This window comes from Pongo abelii, chromosome 20, assembly GCF_028885655.2.
Source record: "Pongo abelii isolate AG06213 chromosome 20, NHGRI_mPonAbe1-v2.0_pri, whole genome shotgun sequence".
Classification (NCBI taxonomy): domain Eukaryota; kingdom Metazoa; phylum Chordata; class Mammalia; order Primates; family Hominidae; genus Pongo; species Pongo abelii.
The window spans coordinates 45811271-45822529 of NC_072005.2; the positions used below are offsets into that span (position 1 = coordinate 45811271).

Here is an 11259-nt window from a genome sequence, read left to right on the forward strand (position 1 = left end):
ACTTTGCTATATTGATGAAGTATTTTCTACCTACATGCATATAGTCTGACCATGCATTCTCTCTTTATGAGACATTTTAAGATTTATAGGTTATCAGTTATGTAATCTTTGCAGAATATATAAAATTTTATTTTCCAGTATTTATATTTATTTTTCTTATTGCAATAGCTAGAATCTTCAGAACACAGTTGAATATTATGGTAATAGGTATCTTTTTTTCCAAATTTAATGGAATATTTCCCAACATTTTTTTCTTTGGTCCTATGTTTACTCAAGAACCTACATTTAATCATTTACTATAATATTCACTCTTCATTTGGGGATAAATTCTCTGCTGACTTTAAATTTCCTTCAATATATGCGGGGGCAGAGGGAGGATGCCTACTTTTTTAGTGATTGTTAATTTAAAAACTGCTGAATTTTGTCCAAGGCCATTTTGTTATCTATTTTAATTTTATGTTTTTCTCCTTAAATTTATTGATGTATTGATTTGTATTTATGACTTTCTTAAATTTTAAACATTTCTTGTAATACGCTATAATTTTTGTCATACTGCTAGAGTCCATTTGGTGATATTTTAATTAGAACTTTTTCATCTATAGCCAAATAAGGCAGTATTATAGTTTCTTTTTATTTTATTGATAAGATTTTAGAGTTGTAATGGTCTGTTCTTTAACACCTAGAAACAACTTGTCCTTAAAGTATTTACATTTTTGTATCTTGATATTATATTTTATGATTTGCTAAATTCACTTAGCTTTAGCAGGGTCTTTTTTGTTTGTTTGTTTGTTTTTGTTTTTTTTTTCTTTTATTATTATTATTATTATTATTATACTTTAGGTTTTATGGTACATGTGCGCAATGTGCAGGTAAGTTACATATGTATACATGTGCCATGCTGGTGCGCTGCACCCACCAACTCGTCATCTAGCATTAGGTATATCTCCCAATGCTATCCCTCCCCCCTCCCCCCACCCCACAACAGTCCCCGAAGTGTGATGTTCCCCTTCCTGTGTCCATGTGTTCTCATTGTTCAATTCCCACCTATGAGTGAGAATATGCGGTGTTTGGTTTTTTGTTCTTGCGATAGTTTACTGAGAATGATGATTTCCAATTTCATCCATGTCCCTACAAAGGACATGAACTCATCATTTTTTATGGCTGCATAGTATTCCATGGTGTATATGTGCCACATTTTCTTAATCCAGTCTATCATTGTTGGACATTTGGGTTGGTTCCAAGTGTTTGCTATTGTGAATAATGCGGCAATAAACATACGTGTGCATGTGTCTTTATAGCAGCATGATTTATAGTCCTTTGGGTATATACCCAGTAATGGGATGGCTGGGTCGAATGGAATTTCTAGTTCTAGATCCCTGAGGAATCGCCACACTGACTTCCACAATGGTTGAACTAGTTTACAGTCCCACCAACAGTGTAAAAGTGTTCCTATTTCTCCACATCCTCTCCAGCACCTGTTGTTTCCTGACTTTTTAATGATTGCCATTCTAACTGGTGTGAGATGGTATCTCATTGTGGTTTTGATTTGCATTTCTCTCATGGCCAGTGGAAAATCGGGCCACTCCCACCCGAATACTGTGCTTTTCCGACGGGCTTAGGAAACGGTGCCCCAGGAGAGTATAGCCCGCACCTGGCTCAGACGGTCCTACGCCCACGGAGTCTTGCTGATTGCTAGCACAGCAGTCTGAGATCAAACAGCAAGTCGGCAGCGAGGCTGGGGGAGGGGCGCCCGCCATTGCCCAGGCTCGCTTAGGTAAACAAAGCAGCCTGGAAGCTTGAACTGGGTGGAGCCCACCACAGCTCAAGGAGGCCTGCCTGCCTCTGTAGGCTCCACCTCTGGGGGCAGGGCACAGACAAACAAAAAGACAGCAGTAACCTCTGCAGACTTAAATGTCCCTGTCTGACAGCTGTGAGGAGAGCAGTGGTTCTCCCAGCACGCAGCTGGAGATCTGAGAACGGGCTGACTGCCTCCTCAAGTGGGTCCCTGACCCCTGACCCCCGAGCAGCCTAACTGGGAGGCACCCCCCAGCAGGGGCAGACTGACACCTCACACGGCCGGCCAGGTACTCCAACAGACCTGCAGCTGAGGGTCCTGTCTGTTAGAAGGAAAACTAACAGAAAGGACATCCACACCAAAAACCCATCTGTACATCACCATCATCAAAGACCAAAAGTAGATAAAACCACAAAGATGGGGAAAAAACAGAGCAGAAAAACTGGAAACTCTAAAAACCAGAGTACCTCTCCTCCTCCAAAGGAACGCAGTTCCTCACCAGCAATGGAACAAAGTTGGACGGAGAATGACTTTGACGAGCTGAGAGAAGAAGGCTTCAGATGATCAAATTACTCTGAGCTACGGGAGGATATTCAAACCAAAGGCAAAGAAGTTGAAAACTTTGAAAAAAATTTAGAAGAATGTATAACTAGAATAACCAACACAGAGAAGTGCTTAAAGGAGCTGATGGAGCTGAAAACCAAGGCTCGAGAACTACGTGAAGAATGCAGAAGCCTCAGGAGCCGATGCGATCAAATGGAAGAAAGGGTATCAGCCCTGGAAGATGAAATGAATGAAATGAAGCGGGAAGGGAAGTTTAGAGAAAAAAGAATAAAAAGAAACGAGCAAAGCCTCCAAGAAATGTGGGACTATGTGAAAAGACCAAATCTACATCTGATTGGTGTACCTGAAAGTGACGGGGAGAATGGAAACAAGTTGGAAAACACTCTGCAGGATATTATCCAGGAGAACTTCCCCAATCTAGCAAGGCAGGCCAACATTCAGATTCAGGAAATACAGAGAATGCCACAAAGATACTCCTCGAGAAGAGCAACTCCAAGACACATAATTGTCAGATTCACCAAAGTTGAAATGAAGGAAAAAATGTTAAGGGCAGCCAGAGAGAAAGGTCGGGTTACCATCAAAGGGAAGCCCATCAGACTAACAGCAGATCTCTCGGCAGAAACCCTACAAGCCAGAAGAGAGTGGGGGCCAATATTCAACATTCTTAAAGAAAAGAATTTTCAACCCAGAATTTCATATCCTGCCAAACTAAGCTTCATAAGTGAAGGAGAAATAAAATACTTTACAGACAAGCAAATGCTGAGAGACTTTTTTTTTTTTTTTTTGAGATGGAGTCTGGCTCTGTCGCCCAGGCTGGAGTGCAGTGGCGCAATCTCGGCTCACTGCAAGCCCCACCTCCCGGGTTCACGCCATTCTCCTGCCTCAGCCTCCCGAGTAGCTGGGACTACAGGCGCCCGCCACAACGCCCAGCTAATTTTTTGTATTTTTTAGTAGAGACGGGGTTTCACCATGGTCTCGATCTCCTGACCTCGTGATACACCCGCCTCGGCCTCCCAAAGTGCTGGGATTACAGGCGTGAGCCACCGCGCCCGGCCTAGCAGGGCTTATTTTTTATAAATTACTTAGAATTTTCTATAAACACAATCAGGACATCTGTGAAGACAGTTCCTTTTAATTTATACTTCCTTTATTTGCCATGCTGCACAGGCTAGGGCATTCTGTAGAGTGTTGAATGGAAATGCTCAAAGCAAGGCCAGGCATGGTGGCTTATGCCTGTTATCCCAACACTTTGGGAGGCTGAGGCAGTTGGATCACCTGAAGTCAGGAGTTTGAGACAAGCCTGGCCAACATGGCAAAACTCCATCTCTACTAAAAATACAAAAATTAGCTGGGCATGGTGGTGCACCTGTGATCCCAGCTACTCAGGAGGCTGAGGCAGGAGAATCGCTTGAACCCTGGAGATGGAGGTTGCAGTGAGCCAAGATCGTGCCACTGCACTCCAGCCTGGGTGACAGAGCAAGATGCTGTCTTAAAAAAAATATTATCAGAGCAGACATCCTTACCTTGAGTCTGACTTTAGTGAAAAAGCCGTCAATAATTTATCATAAAGTTCTATGTTAGCTGTTTATTTTCCTTAGATATTCTTTTTGTTTTTCTGTTTTTTTGACAAATCTTGGATCAATCTGCCATTGAAGTCATCTGAGTCAACCTTTCTTTGTGGAAAGGATTTTTAATGGTAGTTTCAAGGACAATATACCAAAAATATTGAATTTTTCTGTCACAGCAAACAAATGAAAATGAAATAAAAAAATTTTTCATTGATAAAGAACATAAAATACTTAGGAATATATTTAACAAAACACATGCAAGACTACTACCTAAAAATTACACAATTTTGTTGAGAGAAGCTAGGGAAAGCCTTAATAAATTGAAACATCCACCATAATCACAGATGAGAAGACCCAATGTTTAGAAGTCATTTCTCAAATTGATCTAGGGATTCAGTGGAATCCAGTCAGAATTTGTTCTGGAGCACAGCAGTGAAGTGAGGATTGGAGGGTGCTGGTGTAGCTGCATTTTGAGGTAGGTTCATTAGCTGTTGTAAAAGGCTGGTGATAGTCACTGTTGGAAGATGATAGAGGAGGAGAGAGAAGGGACTCAGTAAGCATGGCAGCACCTCATCTTGTGCATTTTTCTTGATAAGGAAAGGGAGGTCCCTGGCTATTGTCATGAAAATGTCAGCTGCTTGCTCTGTGGAGAGGAAAGGAAGAATACGGGCAACAATTGTCTTCCCTTTTTGGATACACATGATCTGCACAAAGTGGTCATCAGTAGGCCTCTCTTGTCCAGGCTGTTTCCCTCTTAAGTTGTCATACATGCTACAAATTCTGCACTTTCGCTCATCCATTAGAGCAGGTCGCTCTTTTAGACTTAGGAGATAATGTCTTTCATAGTCCTCCACAGCAAGGAGTAAACTGTAGGTTTTCTCAATTATGATGGGTTTTTCTCCTCTTGTCTCAAACTTGTTTTTCTTTTGTCTCATCATCCTCACTCCAAGATGTCACAACAGCATCAATCATTTTTCGGGGATTATTCACACTAGAAACAGTAAGCTTTCCCAAAGAGCCCTCAAATTGTACTGGCTTATAGGTGCACTCCAGTTTGGCCACCTGAGGGGTGATAAGCTTGGTGTGCTCTTTTTTGGGGCCATCACCTCGTATTTCTTCAGCAGCTGATGGTTCCTCCAGTTTTTCAAAGTAATTCTGGTAATAAAAATCATCCAGGTAGGGATCAGTGCTTTGCAGTTGCATCATCTGAATTTTAGAGACCCAATCCTTTTCCCGCAGCAACATCAGATTGGCATATGGATCCTTTCGGAGATGATCTTGATGACTGCTCCAGTGACTTCCTCTATCTCCTGCACCACTGAGATTCTGATGCTGATTTCTATTCTGTTGCTGCCTCTGATGCAAGAGTCAATGGTGCTGAGGATGGAGGTGAGTTGTGTCCAGTCTAAACACTGGGACTTGAGATCTTAGGTTTTGCAAGTGAGGTCCTGGGCCAGGAGGCCGCTGCTGTGGAGGTGGTATAGCAGAGGGTGGAGCACTAAAGAAGGCATGGAAGCCTGGTGCTGGGGGAAGCATCTGCCCAACTTGCCCTTGTAGCAACTTGGGATTCATAGCAGCAAGTGGACTACCAACAAATCCAGGGACCCATGCAAACTGGCTGGGAGACATCTGTCCAGGCTGTAGCTGTGCTCCTCCAAGAAGCTGTGCTCTCTGAAGGGGGCTGAGAACAGGAGGAACACTAGGAGGAAAAGGGTGACCCAGGAGGGAAGAGTTCAGGACACTGTAGAGCTGATTTGGAGACATCCTCTCATCATAGGGGCCAGGATAACATGGTGGCATTGGGGGCTGAACATGGACAGGCTTCGAACGCAGAGTCTTCCAAATTGGCTTTCCTTTTCAGTTGCTGGTTTCAGGTGGAGGAAAGTCTATGGAATAGGACTGCACAGGCTCTGTTGGGTAAAGCTGGGTACAGCCATCTGCTCAGGTGGGGTGCCTATGAGGACAGCTCTAACAGGAGGACTGCCAATGACAGGTGAACTTGACCACCTTGGTAATGCATGTTCAGAAAGGTCCCAATCATTTTCTGGACCCTTGGGGGGCCTCTGAGGCAAGGCATATTCTAATACAGACACTGCAGACATTTCCTAAGCGAGCAGTGGCCCTCGGAATTGCCTCATAACTTCAGATCCATCCCAGATACTAGAATTCAGATTTCCTGGTTGGGGTTGTAAAACTGGCCTGGTCTGCACTGCCCTCATGATAGCTGGATCTTCTAGTTCATTTTCAATCACCATCTTACTGAGCCTTTCTGCCAGATTCTCCTCATGGTCACCCAACAAGTCCATTTCTTCCCTTTCTCCATTGCCTGTTTGTTCATTAACTGCCACTGGTAGCTTCCAATTCAGCCAGGCACTCGTGCTTCCTGCCAATCATCATCAACTGCACCTGACCCAAGTGTATCATCATTGATCAATCTCCTCATCTTCTTCTCTCAGTCCCTGAAATCCATCTTCATCTTCATCCAGAAGACAATCCTCCCAAGACTCATAGTGGAACATTCTTGGGGAAGTGGGGAGGGAGCGGGAAGGGGAGTGGGGGAGGGAAGGAAGAAGAACTGACTCCCCGGGCTCCTCCATGGGCAGGTCCTCCACCAGCTCGCAACCCCTGGCCACCGATTTCTGTTTCTCTTTATTTGTTCCTATGAATTCTAGTTACTGTCATGTATCATTTCCTTACTCCAATACAACTCTGCTGTCATTTACTTCCTTTATGCTGCTATTGTCAAATATATTACATTTCCATGTTATAGGCCCAACAATATAATTATGTACATATTGTATTACACAATTGCCTTTTAAATTTATTAAGAGAAGTAAAAGAAATGTGCATTTGTACTGCCTTTTGTAATTTTAATTATAAATATTAGTTATTTTTAAAAATGTGATTTTGAATTTCCATGTGGATTTACTTGCTTTGTTTGAATAACCTTTACAATTTCTTATGTGGTAGGTCTGGGAAGGGCTTTATTTCACCTTCATTTTTGAAAGACAGTGTGTTACTGCTTGACAGAGCTTTTGTCCTTTGAGTACTTTGAATATATCATCCCACTACCTTCATCCCCTCCATTGCTTTGGATAAGAAGTCAGCTGTCGATTGGTGTTCCATTGTAAGTGACACATCATTTTTCTCTTGTATTTTTCAACATTTTCTTTCACTTGTAGCATTTCTACTGTGATAGGTCTGTTCATGGATATCTTCGCATTCATTCTGATTACAGTTTTTTGAGATGCTTGTGGGTATTGATTAATGTTTATTCAACAAATTGTGGATGTATTTAGCCATTATTTCTTTGAATATTTTTGTGCTCATTTCTCTTTGTCCTTTCCTTCTGGTATTCTCATTACATGTATGTTCGTGCACTTAAAAGTTATTTCTTCAAGCCTCTGTTCATATTTTCTTTGTTCTATTTTCTCATTCTATTTTACATTTTATTTTCTTATTCTTTTTTCTAGTGGGAAAATGGAATTGAGGTTGCATAATTTCCATTGATCTATTTGAAAGTTTTCTATTTACTCTGCCGATCAAATTTATTTAGCCCTCCTAATGAATTTTTTATTTTGGTTACTGTAGTCTTCAACTCCAGAACTTACATTTGGTTCATTTTGTCATTTCTCCTTATTGATTTTATTTGATGAGACGTTATCTTTATATTTTCCTTTACTGCTGTGAATATATAATGGCTACATCGAAGTTTTTGTCTATTAAATATGACTTCTGTTCCCTGTCATAGGCCAACCTGTTGCCTGTTTTTTTGTTGTTTTGTTTTTTTTGTTTTGTTTTGTTTTTTGAAACAGAGTCTTGCTCTGTTGCTCAGGCTGGAGTGTAGTGGCGTGATCTTGGCTCACTGCAACCTCTCCCTCCTGAATTCAAGCGATTCTTGTGTCTTAGCCTAGTTATAGGCACATGCTGCCATGCCTGCCTAATTTTTGTATTTTTAGTAGAGATGGGGTTTCATCATGTAGTCCAGGCTGGTCTCAAACTCCTGAGCTCAAGTGATCTGCCAACCTTGGCCTCCAAAAATGCTGGGATTACAGATGTGACCCACACACCTGGCCTGCTTGCTATTCTCCTGTGTATAGGTCCAACTTTCCCATTTGTTTGCATGTCAATGTTTTTATTATTTTCCTAATAAGTAGACATATTAGGAAACATACTGTAGTGATTTGCCTGTCCACTCTCCAGAGCTTGTTCTTGTTGTTGTTTGCTTGGTTATGTATTTTGTGTTTTGGCTAAGCTATTTTAGTAAAATTGATTTCCCTTTCCCCTTGCCGTGTGAAGTATTTTGTGTTGTTCCTCAGTGTTAAACATATGCAGTTACCCTGGTGTGACAATGGTTTTAAACAGGAGTCTCTTTGATTATCTTTCCCTATCTCTCTGTTAAGATGACTGCCTCCTTGGTATTATTTCCAGCCCACTAGGCTTCGCTGCCTTCTATCTGGTCACTCCATTGTTTTCAACATTTCTTTGGAGCATAAATTATTAAGCAGTTTAATATAATTTAAGTCAGGCAGGGCTAGTTTTTGAGGCCAGTTCTTAAGGTTTCTTTTGACCTTTGGAGGGCTCCTTAGCTGTCTCTTCCCATGGAATTATCTGATTAACTACCTGGCCTATGGTTTATGTTGTTGTGTTTACTTTAGGGGAGCTATTTGTTTGACACTGTTTCAGATAAATTCCATTCCTTTGGAGAGAGCTTCAGAGCTCTGTTCTTACGGACTGCCACTCCCTCTGGACAAAATCTCTGAACCACCATTCTGGGTAATGGGCTGGGTGGTAGCCATCTTGTTTTTTATGTTATGAAACCTCTGCCTTACAAGCAAGTGGAGGCAAGGGCAATCTGGGTCCAAATCCGAGTTCACTGTGCCTGGGTAGAGTTTCCAAACTGTGGGTGGGGCTGGGGGAAGCAAAGGAGCCCCCAACCTCTTAGTTGCGTTCACCAGGAATTTAGCCACTTTAACCAAGAGCTGTTGGGGATAAGAAACCCTGGAGGCATGCCCCTCCTGTTGATATATGACAAACCTTGATTGACAGCTGCAGCCCCATCATCTTGGCAGCATCCACCCACAGTGAAGCTTCTATCAAATTGAGCTGTGAGGAGTAAAAGGGAGTGGGTTGTGTCTTAAATGCCACAAATTCTCTTACCAAGTTCTTGGTTCTTGCCAAGTTTTAGTAGAATTTCTTGATATTTCACTTCCTATATACTCTTTGGACACTTTCAGACCTCAAATGGCAAGGTTTTTATACATTTTTTTGCCAGTTTTATTAGAAAATGAGTTTGCAGAGCCCCCCATCTACCATCCAGAAGTGGAACTACATATAGTCATTTAACAATAGTTTAGCATTTTCTGTCGTCTCATTCTGGAGAATCATAGATGTGGCAGAAATACATATTCTTGAAGAAAAAAATATGTCTCCCTTATGGGTACTGTGATTTCAATAGGGTGTGGGATAAGCACATGACAACATGCATGGGATAGACACTCTGTTCTCTACAGATCTGTGCTTTTGAGTTAGAGAACATAATATATATTGATGGTTATTACTTTTAACATGTGACAATCTAGTTGTAGCATTTAAGATTAAATTTGGTTGTGAGTAAAATAGTAAAAGTGCCCCAAATTAAAGTGGATAAAAGATAATAAAAATTAATTTCTCTGTCATATAATATGGACGTAAGCCTGATATTGTGGCCTTGCTCCAAACCAATCATGAATTTTACCATTCTGGCATCAGAATGGAATGAGCACTCAGACTTATACAGAACTTGGAAGAATAGTAAATAATTCTGGATACCCTTCACCCAGATTTCTCAAATATTAATATATTAAGCTAATGTGTTTTAAGAAGTTTCCAGAATTGCCAAAATATTCACTTACATCCTCCTTGCCATAAGTTATGTCACATGACAACACCTTGGAGAAATAACTGCAGTCCTTATTCTAGACAGTCATAGCCAACTGTTAATAAAAATTACTGGTTCTATAATCATGCAAGCAGGATAGAATGGATATGGGGGCCTAATAAATAACAGATCCTGACCCACTGAGGAATCCATGGAGATGGTTTCACTTTGATCAATTACAAATAAAGACAGTGAATCCCTAGAGACTACAACTTGTGCAGAAGACTCATTGAAATGGAATGGGATTCTGGAAATTAAGACACCCAGGTCTGTTATCCCTCATACCCCAAGCTGGATGATCACAATACCCTGTAAAATGATGACAGAAATCTTGTGTCTACTTTTTCTTCTTTTCTGGGGAGTCTATGAACATTCAAGATAACATCCACTATTGAATATTCTAAAACAAGTTTCTTCACAACGCTGCTCAGAAACACCATGACAAATTTGAATCAGAGCAGTATCTCCAAAAATGGGAGGCAGATTTATGTATCATTTGAGCCAGGCCTTAACAGGAGATAAACTCCTCAGCTGTTACCCTACATAAAACATAATTCAATACAATACCAAATGCAAACAAGAGCAGATCATAGAAATGTAAGTTGAGAAAAATCAGAGTGAACTTCTGACCTTATGAAGATATTTTCAACTCTGAAAATACTAAAATAATTCTAACAAAAGCAGCATCTTTTTTTCCATACCTGTAACTGCCATGTGCACCCACAGCAGCCAGATTTTTTGGTCTCTAATGCTTTTTCCCTCTAAAAGGAAGCAGGACTCCCTAAAATAAGAGGGTATTAAATAATGAGTTGATTCCATGACTCAGGACAAGAGGCATGGGGGACATGAACCAACAAACAGGATCAGTCTAAAATATCTTCTTACGGACTGAAAACAATATTCCTTTAAAACATCAAAAGAAAAAAATAAGAAGTAAAAAAAAAAAGCAAATGGATTTCTACTGGCCACATTATGTCAATTTGAGCATAAATAATCATAATTACTACAGGTGCTTCTCAACTTATGGTGGGGTTATATCCAAATAAACCATCATAAATTGAAAACATCATACACCATATGTGCATTTTTATGACCTACAATATTTTCAATTTAACTATGGGTTTATCTAGACATAGCCCCATTTTAAGTCAAGGAGCATACTCTGAGTATGTCTTAGTCCATTTTGTGTTGCTATAAAGGAATGTCTGAGGCTGGGTAATTAATAAAGAAAGAGGTTTATTTGGCTCACTGTTCTGTAGGATTTACAAGAATCATGGTGCAACATCTGCTTCTGGTAAGGGCCCCAGGCTGCTTCCACTCGTGGCAGAAGATGAAAGGGGGCAATGTATGCAGACATCACATGGCAAGAGAGGAAGCAAGAGGGTGAGGAAGGAGGTACCAGGCTCTTTTGA

The 11259-nt window shown here is 40.9% G+C and overlaps 2 pseudogenes; both read right to left on the reverse strand.

The window, feature by feature from the left end:
• Nucleotides 1-4334: 4334 nt before the first annotated feature.
• LOC129047372 (protein PAT1 homolog 1-like) lies at nucleotides 4335-5172 on the reverse strand (annotated as a pseudogene).
• A 641-nt stretch (nucleotides 5173-5813) lies between these two features.
• LOC100443106 (protein PAT1 homolog 1-like) lies at nucleotides 5814-6524 on the reverse strand (annotated as a pseudogene).
• Between the last annotated feature and the right edge of the window lie 4735 nt (nucleotides 6525-11259).